We start from the raw sequence: 14,253 nt of genomic DNA, 5'->3' as shown, positions 1-14,253 counted from the left end.
GGTCCATGGTCAGCTGGAGAGGTGGCTGAGGGCCGGTGATCTGGGACGGCCTCACTCACATGTTGGCTGATTGGCTCACTGTGGGCTGGGGCAAGGGGGCGACTGGACCACGTGCCATCTTCCACCAGGCTGGGCTGTGCTTGCTCACGATGCGCCCGTGCCACGTCTGAGGCTGCTGGAGGCCTTGGACCGGACACAGCCTCCCCTCTGGGCCAAGACACATTACAAAAAGAGCACTGAATCAAAAACGTAGACTCACTTTTAATGGTCCTGCCAAGACAGAATTCATACGCCGTCCAGTTCGCTCGTTGAAGTGTACATTCCAACGGCTTCTAGTACGTCCACTGTTACCCTAACGCCACGACAACCCATTTTAGCACATCCTTATTACTCTGGAAAGAAACACTTCACCCCTCTGCCTCCCCCTGCCCCCCGCAACCCCCCAGCATCCACTAATCCCCTGTCTCTGTGGATTTACTTATCTGGGCACATCACACAGGCAGAATCCAGCTGTATGTGGCCTTGTGTGCGGGCTTCTCTCACTTGGCGCCCTGTTTCCAAGATTGTTTTGTGTTCCTGTGCACGTCAGTGCCTCATCCTTTTCCTCGCTCGGCAACAACCCGCTGAGGGGGTATCCACATTTGAGAGGTGCAGACCCCCCCCCTGGATGGAGGAGGGGCAAACTCACGTTGCGAGGGGCACGGATACTGGATGGCAGAGAACTGAGGCCACTGTTGGGAACAGTCTACCCAGGAGCACAGACCCGGGCACATAGTTTGGAGAGCGATTGAGCAGCGTCTGGCGAAGCACATGTTCCCTTGGTGGCGGACGTCTGGTCCCCTGTCAGCAGGTATCCCTGCTTTTTGCTACACCGACTTTGTACAAGTGATGCTGTGCCCAGTCTCGGGATGAGTCACGACTGTTCTGGGCTCACCACAGCAATCCTGTTCCTTGTGCCAAAAACTCATCCAGGTTGAGGGTGGGAGGGGGACACGGGACACAGCTCCGGGCAATGAGGATTAAGGGGAGTCTTCTGGGCGTCTCAGGAAAAGTTTCTTCCTTCCTAAGCACCGAGCTGCACACGACTTCTCTGCCTATTTCCCAACGGGCTTTTAAGGCTCATGGTGACCTTGCGTGATTTTTGCCTCATGCGCCATCTACAGAATTCCCATTGTGCATCCTGGGATGAACACTGCGCCCACCTCCCGCCTAAATTCTTGTGCACCTGGAACCTCAGAACGTAGTTTTTTGGAAACAGGATCTAATCTCATCGAGATGAGGCCACGCTGGATGGGGAGGGTGGGTCACTCACCCAGTGACTGATGTCCTGGTAAGAGGCAGATTCAGACACAGGAGGACAGCATGTGGCTGTGGGAGCAGGGGTGCAGTGATGTGTCCATGGCCCAAGAGACAGACGCAAACCCTGCTGTCACCTGGGTTTTGGATGTGTCGCCTCCAGAATGCCGCTCCACTGTGGCCCCGGGAACTAACACCCTGTGCTATTCCATCATTATTTTCAAAAACAGACTTCTCACAACGCACCACAGAGAAAGGACATGGCCCCCCAGAACCTGCCCAGGTACCGGGGGTGCAAGAGACAACGGCTGGGGAGGAGGACTCCTCTGCCGTGCAGGCCTCGCCCATCCAGCCTCAGCTACCATCACAGGACAGCAGGTCTCTTTGCCCGCGGCGCGTGACCTTCAGCGTGCTAACCACAGGACAGCCGCCAACACGCTCCACTGTCCTCACAGAGACGGGCCTTTTTATCGTAGGCAAGAAAATATACGGTTTCTCATTTTAAAGGATTATGGGCCATTGATGCCCACTTTCCATATGTTAGAAGCATATAAAAATTTTTGAGCAATGAAAGTGAGTAACTGGAGGTCCGCATACGATAAAGTAATTTTATTTTTTATTATAAGGCAGTTTGGTTTGAGATGACAAAAAGATGTTGTTAATATTTCAAAGGGATGGGTTTTGTCCCGCTGGTCAAGGACAACGAAGGACTTGTCAGGTCTCTGCGAGGTCATTTAATTACCTACAAGTGAGGCTTTGAAGCGACTCTCCCACCAAGAACTAGGAAGAGCTTAGATATCCCAGAAAATGAGAGTTTGCTGAGGCTTTGTCCCCAAGGGTGCTACTCAGTTGATCTGTGCACACACACACACACACACACATACACCCACAAACCTCACGGTCATGGTCCCTACACATGTGGACATACACACGCACATACACACACAGACACACACATGAACTCACGTGCACACGGATACATATACACACACGTAAGCACACACAAAGAGACAGACACATAAAACTCACATTTGTGGCCCCACACATAATACACACAATGCATATATGGACAGAGAATCACACGTGTGTATACAGACACGTGTGGACACACGCGGACCCATGTGGACACATAGGCACACACACAGACGTGCACATGTGCCTTTCCCTAGCTGACCACATGTTCCCAGATGTCACTGACAACAGATCCCTGTAGTCTGTTGTCAGGTGGCATTGCACCGGGGGTCTGTCATGGAGAACCGTGATTTCCAGCACTGGGTCCCTACCTCCCACGTGGATTGTGTTAGACATCCTTTAAAGGAGACGATCACATGAGATCAAAGACCTAGATCCTGACAAATAACATGAATTCTGCTGCCTCCCTGCCTTCCTTGCGGACTGTTGCAGGCCAGGGACCCTGAGCTCGCCACTGTCATCCGTGAGAACAGAGGGATCAGGACGGCAGTGGTTCTCACTGGTCGGCACGCAAGGGGCCCACGCGGAAGGCACCTGTTCGTCCTCCCCACAGAGCTGTGGGTCTGGGAGACAAAGCCACCCAGCTTCATGGTGCCGTTAGTGAGAGCCCGTGACCGTCCCCCGCATGCATCATTATCGCTTCCTACCATGAGAGGGCCCTCGAAACACTGCCTTCTGTTGTCGCTGAGGTGAAATTCACGTAGAATTCATCCGTTAATGTGTACAACTTGGTGCCATTTGGTACATTCACACTGTTGTGAAACCATCACCTCCATCTAGTTGCAGGACAGTCTCATCCCCCCCAATAAAGGAACCCTGTGCCCGTTGGCAGTCGCTCCCCACTGTCCGCTCCCCCAGCCCCTGGCCACCACTCGGTCTGCTTCTGCCCCTGTGGATTCACCTGCTCTGGACATTTGTCAGTGGAATCGCACGGTGTGGCACGCTTCATCGGCACCAGGCTTTCCAGGTTTATCCATACGTGTCTGTTCCACTCCTCGTTAACGGCTGAAGACTATTCCAGGCCAGGGGCAGGTCATACTTTATTTATCCATTGATGGACACTTGGGCCGTTTTCTCCTTTTGGCTGTCGCGTATAGAGCAGTCGTGAGTATTTGTGTACAAGTTTTTGTTTGAACACGTGTTTCCCATTCTCTTGGGCGTATTCCTAGGAGGGGAATGGCGGGTCATGCGGTCCTTCTCTCTCACTTCTTGAGGGATGCCAAAGTGTTTTGGTGTTTTTTGTTTTTGTTTTTAGTTGAAATGTTTTTAAATTAAATACAACACAAGTCCAGAAAGTTGAAAAAACAATTAATACAGTGTTTATTATTAAATTATAACTTACACAAGCACCGTGTTTATCGACAATTAGTAAGTTATCACCAGAGGAACACTCTCATAAGCACCACCTGTACCATCCAACCCAGAAGCCTTCCAGATGCTCCCCACCCAATTATAATTCCATCGTCTCCATGAGTGTAGCTACTATTTTCTTATACATCATTTTTTAAATAAATTAATCTATAAGTTGACGATCTTTTCATTTTTGAACATAAAGTTCACTCCATTTAAACTGTTGTTTAACATTCACTGATTTTTTGAGAGACAGAGTGTGAGCGGGAGAGGGGGCGAGACACAGAATCCGGAGCAGGCTCCAGGCTCTGAGCTGTCAGCACAGAGCCCGATGTGGGGCTCGAACCCACGACCATGAGATCATGACCTGAGCTGAAGTCGGGTGCTTAACCCACTGAGCCACCCAGGTGCCCCTAAAGTTCATTCCATTTCACAGCCACCTAATGTGGCACTGTACGGGGCAGCTACCGTTTATCAGACCAGTTCTGTAGCTGACTGCTTGGACTGTCTTCTCTGTTTTGCTGTGACCTTCAGAGGACTCCTCAACCCCTCTCAGGTCCTTGGCATGTCTTCAAAAGAGAAGGGAGGTGATCATCCCATTTGAAATAAAGTGAGGGAAAGCATTTGGCAAAGTGTAAATACAGGTTCCGGGCCTGTGCTAGACCCCGAAGTGCATTCATTGGAGCTGAATGCCCTCATTAGGATTCATGGGCCTGACCAACCCATGTGGCAAGGCATACTGTCCCAAATAAACACCCAGCCTCCGTATCCCACCTCATCTTTTCATAAGGGGGAAGATGCTCCTTTTTCTGAAAGGTGGACTAAGTTCCCTCCTCTTGAATCTTGGGATGCCGTGACTGCTCCACCAACAGCATATGGCAGAAGGGATGTCATGTGACTTGCAAACGTAGGTCTTAAAAAGAATGTAGGTCGTGCCTGGCACTCTCTTTGGGCAATGCTCACTCTGGAAGAAGACAACTGTTTCATTATGCTGTCAGGTAACCGAAACTGGTCCACATGGATGGACCCAATGGATGGGCCACACGGAGGGACCCACACGAAGAGACCACACGAAGATATTTCATGAAGAGACCACATGAGTGGAACACCGCCAACAGCCAGCATTAACCTTCAGGCTCCTAGGTGAATGACCCTTCAGAGGACTGCAGCCCGACTGTGACGTTTCCAGCTGAGACTCCAGACCCCATGCAGCAGAGATGATCTGTCCAAGCTCCTGACCCATGAAACCTGTGAGCATCCCAAGGGCTGTTCGACGCCCCTCAGTTTTGCGGTACTAAATGATGCAGCCATGGTAACGGAAACGGTCAGATCGTCCTTACAACGAAGTGTGCTCTGTGCTGTCTACACCCAGGGCTGCTCCTTGGGACTGGAGACGGGGGGAGGTGGATCCTAAGGCAGCTGCTTTCAGGGGGTACTCAGCTGAGCAAAACAAACGAGACACGTAAACATCACCTTCCAGCGTGTCGAAACTGGGTCACGGCACGCTGAGACAGTTCAAAGGAGGGAGTCCCCTCCAGCGGGGGGGTCCACATTCGGGGTTCCTCCAGGATTACCCACCTCCAAAGGGCTTCAACAACAGATAAGTGTCTTCCTTCCTGCGACAGAAGTCCTGAGGTTGGGAAGTTCACAGGTTCTCGACTCACATGGTCACCAGCGCCCACGAGGAACCAGGTTCTCTCTGTCTTCCCGCTGCCATTCGGAGCGTGGATCTTCCCTAAGAAATCTCGCTCTGGGGTTTCAAGATGGCAGCCACGTTTCCGGGTATCACTGAGGGACATGACAGGTGAAGGGAGGAAGGGCTCATCGCTGTGCATCTCCTTCTATTTGACTTTAGAGAGTGGGAGAGAGAGAGCACATGCAGGGAAGGGGCAGAGAGAGAAGAGAGAGAGAGACAGAGAGAGAGAGAGAGAGAGAGAGAGAGAGAACCACCAGCAGGCTCAGGCTCAGCATGGAGCCTGGTGTGAGGCTTGATCCCAGGACTGTGGGACAATGACCTGAGCTAAATCAAGAGTCAAACGTTCGACTGACTGAGCCATCCAGGCGTCCCTGCATCTTTTTTTAAAAAGCAGGAGCATTTTCTAATGCCTCCGACTAGTCCCACCCGACCTTCCTCTGGCTGGAATGGTTTTGTATTCTCATTCCCAGACCAATCTCTGCTGAGCAGAATGGGCCTCTCATGACTGGTTTGGGCTGGGGGGTGAGCACCGGCCCGGAAATGACAGGTTCCTTCCGCACAAGAGGCAGGCAGGTGCCCGGGTCCAGGAGGCTCTGGCAACACCCGCCACGGACACATAGGAGCTGAGCCGCCACCCTAAGGGTAAGATGCATGTCAGAGAAAACGTCCTGGCAGAGCCATTCGGTGGTGGGTCCTGCTGAGCCTTTTTAAGTCTGAAAAACTCCTCACCCTTCCTCTCGGACCTCCGACCACTCCTGCTGCCCAGCATTTTCAGGTGTTTGTCCGTGTTCAGCATTTCGCCACTTTGGTCAGGTGTCCAGAACGTCTCCGCTGTTTAACGTAAGTACCCAAACAGTGACACTTTCTTATCTATTAGCGTTCTCAGCAGGGCCGCGGAATGTGGGAATCAGATTGAATTTCCCATCAGCCTTGAGCTTAACCTTAGCAGCGACCAAGCCCCCGGGGAGAGAAGTCGATGGAGAGGTAATGAGGGATCATGTCGTATCGGGGAAATAATTACGGGGTGGGGGGAGGACCCCAGGCTGCAGTTCTCAGAAGCTGTGGCCGGCCAGGTGATTCGTCGGCAAGCCAAGGCACTGAGGATTCCTCTGAGGCAAGGAAGAAAAGTGTTCTTGTTACGGTAATCAAGGGAATTGGATATGGGATGGCGGTGTAATTATTCGAGGAAGGAAACTGCCCTCTTTCACTGAAGGTAAAGAGAAATCTCACGGCCGTGAGCAGGGCTGTGGTGAGGAAGGGGCGCTGGACCCTGTGCCTCGGTTTCTCCATCTGAAGACGTGTCTGATAAATGGAGCTACCTCACAGGCTTGATCTGAGGAGTCGGGGGGTTAACCGGTGGCAGAGAGCAGATCGGTGTCTGGTTGTCGACGTTCCACGGGCTAAGCAACGACGGATCGTGGGCATGTCCCCTGCTTCCCTTCAAAGCCCCTGCCGTGCACCTGACACCAGGCGTGCAGACTCGAGTGAGGCCGACCATCTGGGCGGGGACGGCGTGGCGTGGTCTGTCACAACGCCACCTGATGTCGGGCTGGGCTCGGGTGCAAAGTTCTGCGAAACGGACACCCGGGCCAGGGGGTACACGGTCGGACGATCCCCGGGGGAGGCTGAGGCTCAGTTCGAGCTTGAGCGATGACTTCAGTCCCCTCTCACTTTGGCCAGACTTGGTTGGCCAGTCCCCAGCGTGCAGCCGATACAGGGAGTCCGACTTGAATGGCAACATCTCAATTTCAAGTATGTTTGGGATTTGGTCTGCGAACGTGGCTGAGGATGGGACTGTGGATGCGGAGGGACAGGTGCAGCTGTGGGGGAGGGGCGGGCCAGGGCCTGGGTGACCATTGAGGCACCTGCCCTCCAGGCCCCCGCTGCCCCCTGCCGGCTGGGTCCACGGGGAGCCGTTCAAACTCCCTGAGACTCAGTTTCCTCTGCCGTAAACTGTGTCAGCCAGAAAGACCTGTCCCACCCAGGTGTCATAAGAATTACACAAGACACCAGACGCGGGGTCACGGACGACCGAGTGCGCGTCAGCGTGCAAAACGGTGCACACGACAACTGGGGCTGTGTCCTCGCCAGGGAAGGGGACGCGGCTGCGTATTCCGCGGGAGACAGCAGGCCACGGGTCGGTGGCAAGGGGACGGCACGCTTTGGCGGAAGGCCTGAAAGTGAGCTGGGTCCTGTGTGCTGCTGCCTCAGCAGGTGGGGCGAACCAGGAGGGCCTCGAACGTCCTCCCCAGCTCTGCTCCCACAGATAAGGCCCCCAGGGCAGACGACGGGGCAGCGGGCGCCTGCTCACGGCCAGCAGCGGGGTTAGCTATCCACCAGTGCAGGGTGGTTCAAGCAGGCGGATCGCAGCCTCAGGGAGCCAGGCGCCCGCCCCCCCACCCCGACCGGCAGCCCCTGCAAGTTCACAGTCCCCTTCCCAGCCCCCGCAGGCCACACGTGCCTGGTGCCCCCCGACCCAGCCGTGAGCACCCATGACCCTGGTCGCCTCATTCTGTCAGCTGCCGTGTGTTCAGCCGACCCTGCATCCCAGGGCGCTGAGTGGGGGGTGATCAAAATGGACAGGAGGGGAGTGGAGACCCTGGTGAAAGTGAGTTTCAACCCTCGCTCTTGCAACCGGCCGGACGTCCCAGAGGTGAGCCCCTCGCTTCTCCGGACCTGCGTTCCCCGTCGCTGGGGAGGAGGCCGTGACGCCCTGGCTTGTGACGTGAGCCCTCCTTCGGTGACCCCGGAAAACAAGATGCGGCGTGCTTATGTGGGCGTATGCAGCTGTCCCATGACATTGAACGTTACATCTCAACACAGGTTACGTTTTTAAAAACACAGAGAGGGTGAGCACCCGACAGATCCGTGGCTAGGCCCGCAATCCATGCCCTAGAAACCGGGGGTAACAAAGACCTCTCTCTCTCTCTCTGTCTCTCTGGTGGTTAATGGAACCTGCTCCATTAGAAACGGAGCCTCATCCCTTTAGCGAAGCTGCCTCTGCCCCGAGGACCGAGCTGACACAGGGTCAGCGCCCTGAACCCTGCATCAGCCCTTCTGGGCATGGTCCTCATCACCGCTGCCTGATCTCCCTCTGGGGCTTCCCCAACCCTCCCCAGCTGCCCGAGCCTCCGGGGCGACAGGGTGGCCACCTCGAGCAGCTCACAGGCCCTCAGCCTCCTGCCCACGCCTGGCGGGAAATCTCACCTCCACTCCCGCCAGCGGGTTCGTGTGCTGTTTGCTCGGCACCGAGCAGCAGTTGTGGGCAACAGGGAGCAGAGGGAAACACAGCCCCTGGCTGCAAGGATAGAGGCAGACATTACTTGGGAAGAAGGAAGAGGGGGGGGGGGGGAGGGAGGAGGGGAAGGGGCTGCTTCACATCAGAGCCCACGTCTTCCGTGAAATTCTGAACGGGGCTCAGGAGAGAAACTGGGGTTCACAGGTGGCCCTCAGACTAAAAGCTAAGCCTGCTCTAAGCCCCTCCTAGTGCTGGCCTCTGAGCACCTGTCTCCAGACCGACACCATCCAAGCTGCCTTCAAAGGCACCCCTGGGGCTGCTGGCCCTCACCCCGAATCCACCAAAGAGCAGTGACCCCACATGCGTTCCGCTGACCCGGGCCAGCCCCTGAACCGCCACCGCCGCTGGGTGATGGAGAGAACGTTCCCGGCCTCGCTCCTCGGGCACGGCGTGGCCCCAGGTAAATAAGCCTCCACGCTTCTCTGCCTCCCCGGTGTGGAAAGCCTACAAGGCACCGCTGCACTGGCAACGTGCCCTCTTTGGAAGAGCCAGAGATGGACGGACGTCGGCTGACTGTGACGTCACTCAGCTGGGGGCAGGGCGCGGGCACCGGTGTCTGGGTCCCCAGGGTGTCTGGGTCGCTAGGGATGCACGAGCAGGGTCCCACGAAGAAGGAGAAAAGAAAGAAATGCCTCTGGTTTTTGGTTTCCTTTTCAGTATTTCCTTTCCGTTGGTCAAACGCAAAACAGTTCGCGTTTGAAGAATGGCCTATCGTCTCGTCTTTCTGAGTCTCTTCCTGGGCTCCCGATGGAAGGGTGTCTAACTCTGGAAGGTAACCGGAGGGGAGAATCCAGCCTTCCCTTCTTCCCACTGCTCGCCCTCGCCCTCGCCCTCCCCAGGGGCGCCCTCCCACTGCTGGAGGGCTGAGTGTGCGGCCCCGGGGAGCCCATCTGAGGACTGGACTCAAGAGAACAGGCACGAAACCCGCCTGGTCGCAATTCGTATTCTCAGACCCACACTCAGATCCAAGCCGTAGGAAGGTACCGTTGGCGAACGAAATAGAAAATCATGTAACTTGTATCAGGCAGCGTGTTCAAAGGCGGTAGGTGATATGGAGAAAAATAAATCAGGGGAGGAGGACAGCAGAAGCTCCTAGGTCAAGGATGGAGAGGTGGCGACTTTAAATATAGCGCCGTAGGGAAAGTCTTCCTGAGAAGGCACCCCTTTAGCAAAACCTTGAAGAAAGGGAGAAAGTCGTGTACATCTGGAAGTGGAGCATTCTGCCCAGAAGGAGGTGCGGCAAGCAGCAAGTGCAAAGGCCCTGAGGCGGGATCGTGCCTGGATGTTACAGGGATTGCCAGGAGGCCAGGCTGGCTGGAGAAAGCCAAGTCAGGGCTCGGATGGAGCCAGAGAGGTAACTGGGGCACATCGTACAGGCCACTAAGCGCATATTGTCTGTGACTCACAGGCTGACGGGAAGATAGTTCTCTAAGCAGAGAACTTCCTGTTTGCGCCATTTCCCTGCTGCGTCCCAGGAGCGTCCACTGGAAACTGGGAGCTCCTCAGGTCGACAAACATTTTACCAAACCAAAACGTCTGAGCCCCTGAGTTTTGAACACAACATGACCCCTGTTTTCTGGAAGCTTCTGATTCAGAGGAAGGCGGTACGGAGCTGGCTCGTGGGCTCGTGAGAGCCTAACGTGCACCTTTCTTCTCAGATCTGTATCCACCGATGCCACGTTGGTAGCTCAAGGTCAGGCATGGGGGGAGGATTTACAGCTTGTAACCGGGGCAGGGAACCACCCAGCCTCCCTGTCTCTTCCCGGGGCTGCGGACTGTGGGTGCCACCCACTTCTTGCCATGGCTCTTACGTGGGTGCTCCATCCAAGGTGGAAGACGGGTGACGTGGGAAGAGGGTAGCGACGCTCACGGCTGCCCGTATCCTCTCCTCCTCGGTGTCTCAGTCACCTATGGCTGCGTAACAAATGACCCCTAATCTCAGTGGCTCCAGACAACGTGTTACTATTGCGCCTCGTGTGTGTGTGTTGAGGGGGGATCAGTATTTCAAGGCACAGCTCAGACAGACTAGTCTTCCTTACAACACGGGGACCCCAAAGCGGTTGGCCTTCTGTACGCGGTGGCCTGGGGCTCTGATGAGACCAACGGAAGCTGCCTGTTCCATTCTTTACATCAGAAGGGATGTTCTGTACACCTTTGGCCAAAGCAAACACAGCCCAGCCCGGATCCACAGTGAGGGGAGCAGAGCCCGCCTCTCGACGCAGGTCCCAAAGTATTTGCCGCCATCTTAAATTTGCTACGCAGACACGGAAAGAGGCTGCGCCTTCTGCCCCCCTGCCACCAAGGGTGGCCGCGGGGCTGAGTTCATCTCATAAAAGGGGAGAAGTGAAGGGAGAACCCTGCCGAAGGGGAGGAGGGGGAAGGGGAGGGGAGGGGAGGGGAGGGGAGGGGAGGGGAGGGGAGGGGAGGGAAGGGAAGGGAAGGGAAGGGAAGGGAAGGGAAGGGGCCCTGGCAACCCCCTGCACCCCAGCCTCGCTGTTCCAGCCCCGGAGTCTACCTGACAGAGGCCCATCAGCCAGAGCACCTCTGTCCTCTCTCTGTCTGTGCAGGGGCCGCCTTCATCTGAAGGGACTGAAAATAATTCCGAAGGCTGCTCCAGAGTCGGCTGCTTCCAGACAGAGTCAGTATTTAAACACCGACACAGAACAAACATATCCCAGCAACAAGGACCCCACTGCCCTGGGGCGGGGCAGGGGCGGGAGCAGAGGGGGGCCCCCTGGACCCGGCCCTCGCTGGGTGCTCTGTGTTTCTCGTCTGACAAGAGGGTGAAGACAAAGGTCTGGTCCCCAAGGACAGTGGACATTTCTGCCTTGCTCTCTGTGAACTCTGTCTCCATCTTCCAGGAAAAGGTGCTGTCTCGTGTGGGAACCCACTTCTCGGGCTCGGCCCGGTGCTTCGCAGGGCAGGGCATCCACACGTAAGCCAACCGTAAGCAGCGCTTGATTCAAGGATAAGCATGTGGTCTGAGTGGACCACATCCCTGTGACCCTCAGGACTCTGACACAAGCCCCCGGATGGAAAGATAGTGGCTCTTGCTCTAACACGCGGCGCTGGGAGGGTGCGGGGAGCTGGGAGGCCCCCGGCCGACCCTCGGAGGAAGGAGCCCTTAGAGGCTGAGCTGCAAGGGTGGAAAGGGTCAGGGTCCGCAGCCTCCAAATGCGCCACGGAGCCCCGAATTAGCGCAGCTCGGGCAAGTCCAAGTCCTGTGGCACCTGAAGGGAAGGAGCCCCAGAGGCGGGATCTGGAGGGTCCACGAGGGGCGGCGGATCGCTGAGTTGCGATGCAAACCTGATTTGCAGCCTGACCGAAACAAAGTATAGAGACGAGGAAGTTCATAAAACACTTAGGAATCCACTGAAAACCTGATAGAGCTCCCGGGCCCCTGGTGATATGACGGCACTACGGTGAGTCATTTTAGGTGTGTAATAGTCTGGTGGGGTTTGTACAGCACTGATCTTTTAGAGATACGTAATAGATAATATTACGCATTATCTATTATGAGTAACATGATATATATATTGCCTAGGATTTGCTACAAAAAAAAAAAACAACACATGTAGGAAGGAAGTACGTGGGGGTGCGAGGGACACAGGAGTAACCATGAAATAATTAACTACTGCAGCTGGGTTTGGAACACATGGGGTTTTGGTTTGAAAACAGTATATTTGGGGTGCCTGGTGGCTCAGTGGGTCAGCGGAGCGGCCGACTTCGGCTCAGGTCATGATCTCGCAGTTCGTGGGTTCGAGCCCCGCGTCGGGCTCTGTGCTAACAGCTCGGAGCCTGGAGCCTGCTTCCGATTCTGTGTCTCCCTCTCTCTCTCTGTCCCTCCCCTGCTCATGCTCTGTCTCTCTCTCTCTCTCTCTCTCTCTCAAGAATGAACATTAGAAAAAATTTTTTTGAAAACATTTCGCACGATAAAGGAGTTTGAACAGTTAACAAGTATTGCAGCGCTCTCTTCCCAAGATGAGGGTTTCACGCGCACAGCTGAAGTAGGTGCATTTACGTTTCCCCGGGAAGCATGGCTTTTCTGTTCCATCAAGCAGTTGCTGTTCCATTCACCTGCTCATTGCTGATTCCTTACTTTCTGGCGCGTGCCCAAATAGTGACGGGAAAGGTGTCGGCTCTGGTAGCAGAGGACGGACTTCTCAACCAGATAAATGATGAGTGTCTACCCAAGGCTTCCAATGAAACATCGGTGATTACAATAAGGGCTCACTTGTTTTCATCCGATGACTGGAATCAGAGCAAAGGTTTTGAAAGCTGGCTCAGCGGAAGATGAGGGTCGGTCTGATACAATCGGGAGTGTTACTGAAAATTCGGTGAGAAGTTCGACACTGGAGACGATAGGGTTGTTTTCGTAGTAGTGACAGGAATGTAAACGCTGGGTGGCACAAAATCAGAACAGAGGAGCCACAGTGTTTACGAAGTCAGGCAGCCTCCTGGGCAGAACTTACTTTCTTGGATTTCGGTGCATCCACGTGCATATGTTTTTGATATTTATTTTTATTTCGGGGAGCACACAAGCGGGGGAGGGGCAGAGAGAGGGAGACACAGAATCCGAAGCAGGGTCCAGGCTCCGAGCTGTCAGCACAGAGCCCGACGCGGGCCTCGAACCCACGAACCGTGAGATCATGACCTGAGCAGAAGTTGGATACTCAATCTACTGAGCCCCCGAGGGACCCCACACCATGCATAATTTGCCCAATCGCAGTACAATCTCCTACCCAGACAGAGGCTGAGGCAGCTGGTCTTTTAGGGTGGACCCCGAGGGTCGTCTCCACCTCGTCCTTGTGCCCTTGGAGAATCTAACAGAATGTAGCAGAAGTGAAGAGATATCACCACCTTTGCCTTCTGCTTTGCACAGGCTCTCACTCCCTCTCTTCCCAGTTGCTCCGTCTGGGAGGGGCAAGCCGCCATGTTGTGAGCACCCTACAGAGAAGCCATGTGGCAAGAAACCCAAGTTTCCAGTCAACAGCCGGTGACAACCCGAAGCTGCCAAGAGCCACACGAGTCGGCTTAGGAGCGCACACCCCCAGACCCCCACAAACCTTGACGCGACGGCCATCCCGGTCAACGGCAACCTTGGGGAAGGACCCAGCAAAGCTCTGACTGGATTCCTGACCCATGGAAACCAGGATGTAATAAATGTTTGTGGTTTTTAATGAATGAGTTTGGGGTAATTTTTTAATGCAGTGCTAGATAACTCATATAAAACTCTAGTTGTAAAAATCTAGATCTATTTCTATGGGGCGCCTGGGTGGCTCAGTTGGTTAAACGTCCGACTTCGGCTCAGCTCGTGATCTCATGGTTTGTGAGTTTGAGCCCCACGTCAGGCTCTGTGCTGACAGCTCGGAGCCTGGAGCCTGCTTCGGATTCTGTCTCCCTCTCTTTCTCTGACCCTCCTGTGCTCGTGCTGTCTGTCTCTCTCTCTCAATAATAAGTAAACATTAAATAAAAAACAAACAATGTCTGAGTCTCTGGAGGCCAGCTTTGTCAACTCCCCCCCCCCCACGTGTCCTGCAATCCTGCTGAACAATTTGCTGAAAACTTGAGACTCAGGTTGCCTTCTGTCCAACATCACACAGAACTCTTCAATCAGAGCATTCAAATAACGGACCACAAA

At 54.7% G+C, this 14,253-nt stretch overlaps 1 protein-coding gene and 1 long non-coding RNA gene across 2 annotated transcripts in view; both read right to left on the bottom strand.

Moving 5' to 3' along the window:
* The window catches only part of SLC15A4 (solute carrier family 15 member 4), an 83,500-nt gene that overhangs the window by 25,320 nt on the left and 43,927 nt on the right, over positions 1-14,253 (bottom strand). The window lies entirely within an intron of this gene.
* Positions 3,565-11,004, bottom strand: LOC109493123. The gene is made up of 2 exons (XR_002147182.2): positions 5,197-11,004; positions 3,565-5,058 (listed from the first exon to the last, which is right to left on the bottom strand). It is a non-coding gene; the product is annotated as an uncharacterized LOC109493123 (long non-coding RNA).

Source organism: Felis catus, chromosome D3 (genome assembly GCF_018350175.1).
Source record: "Felis catus isolate Fca126 chromosome D3, F.catus_Fca126_mat1.0, whole genome shotgun sequence".
Lineage (NCBI taxonomy): Eukaryota > Metazoa > Chordata > Mammalia > Carnivora > Felidae > Felis > Felis catus.
This window is presented reverse-complemented; position numbering and strand designations above follow the sequence as displayed.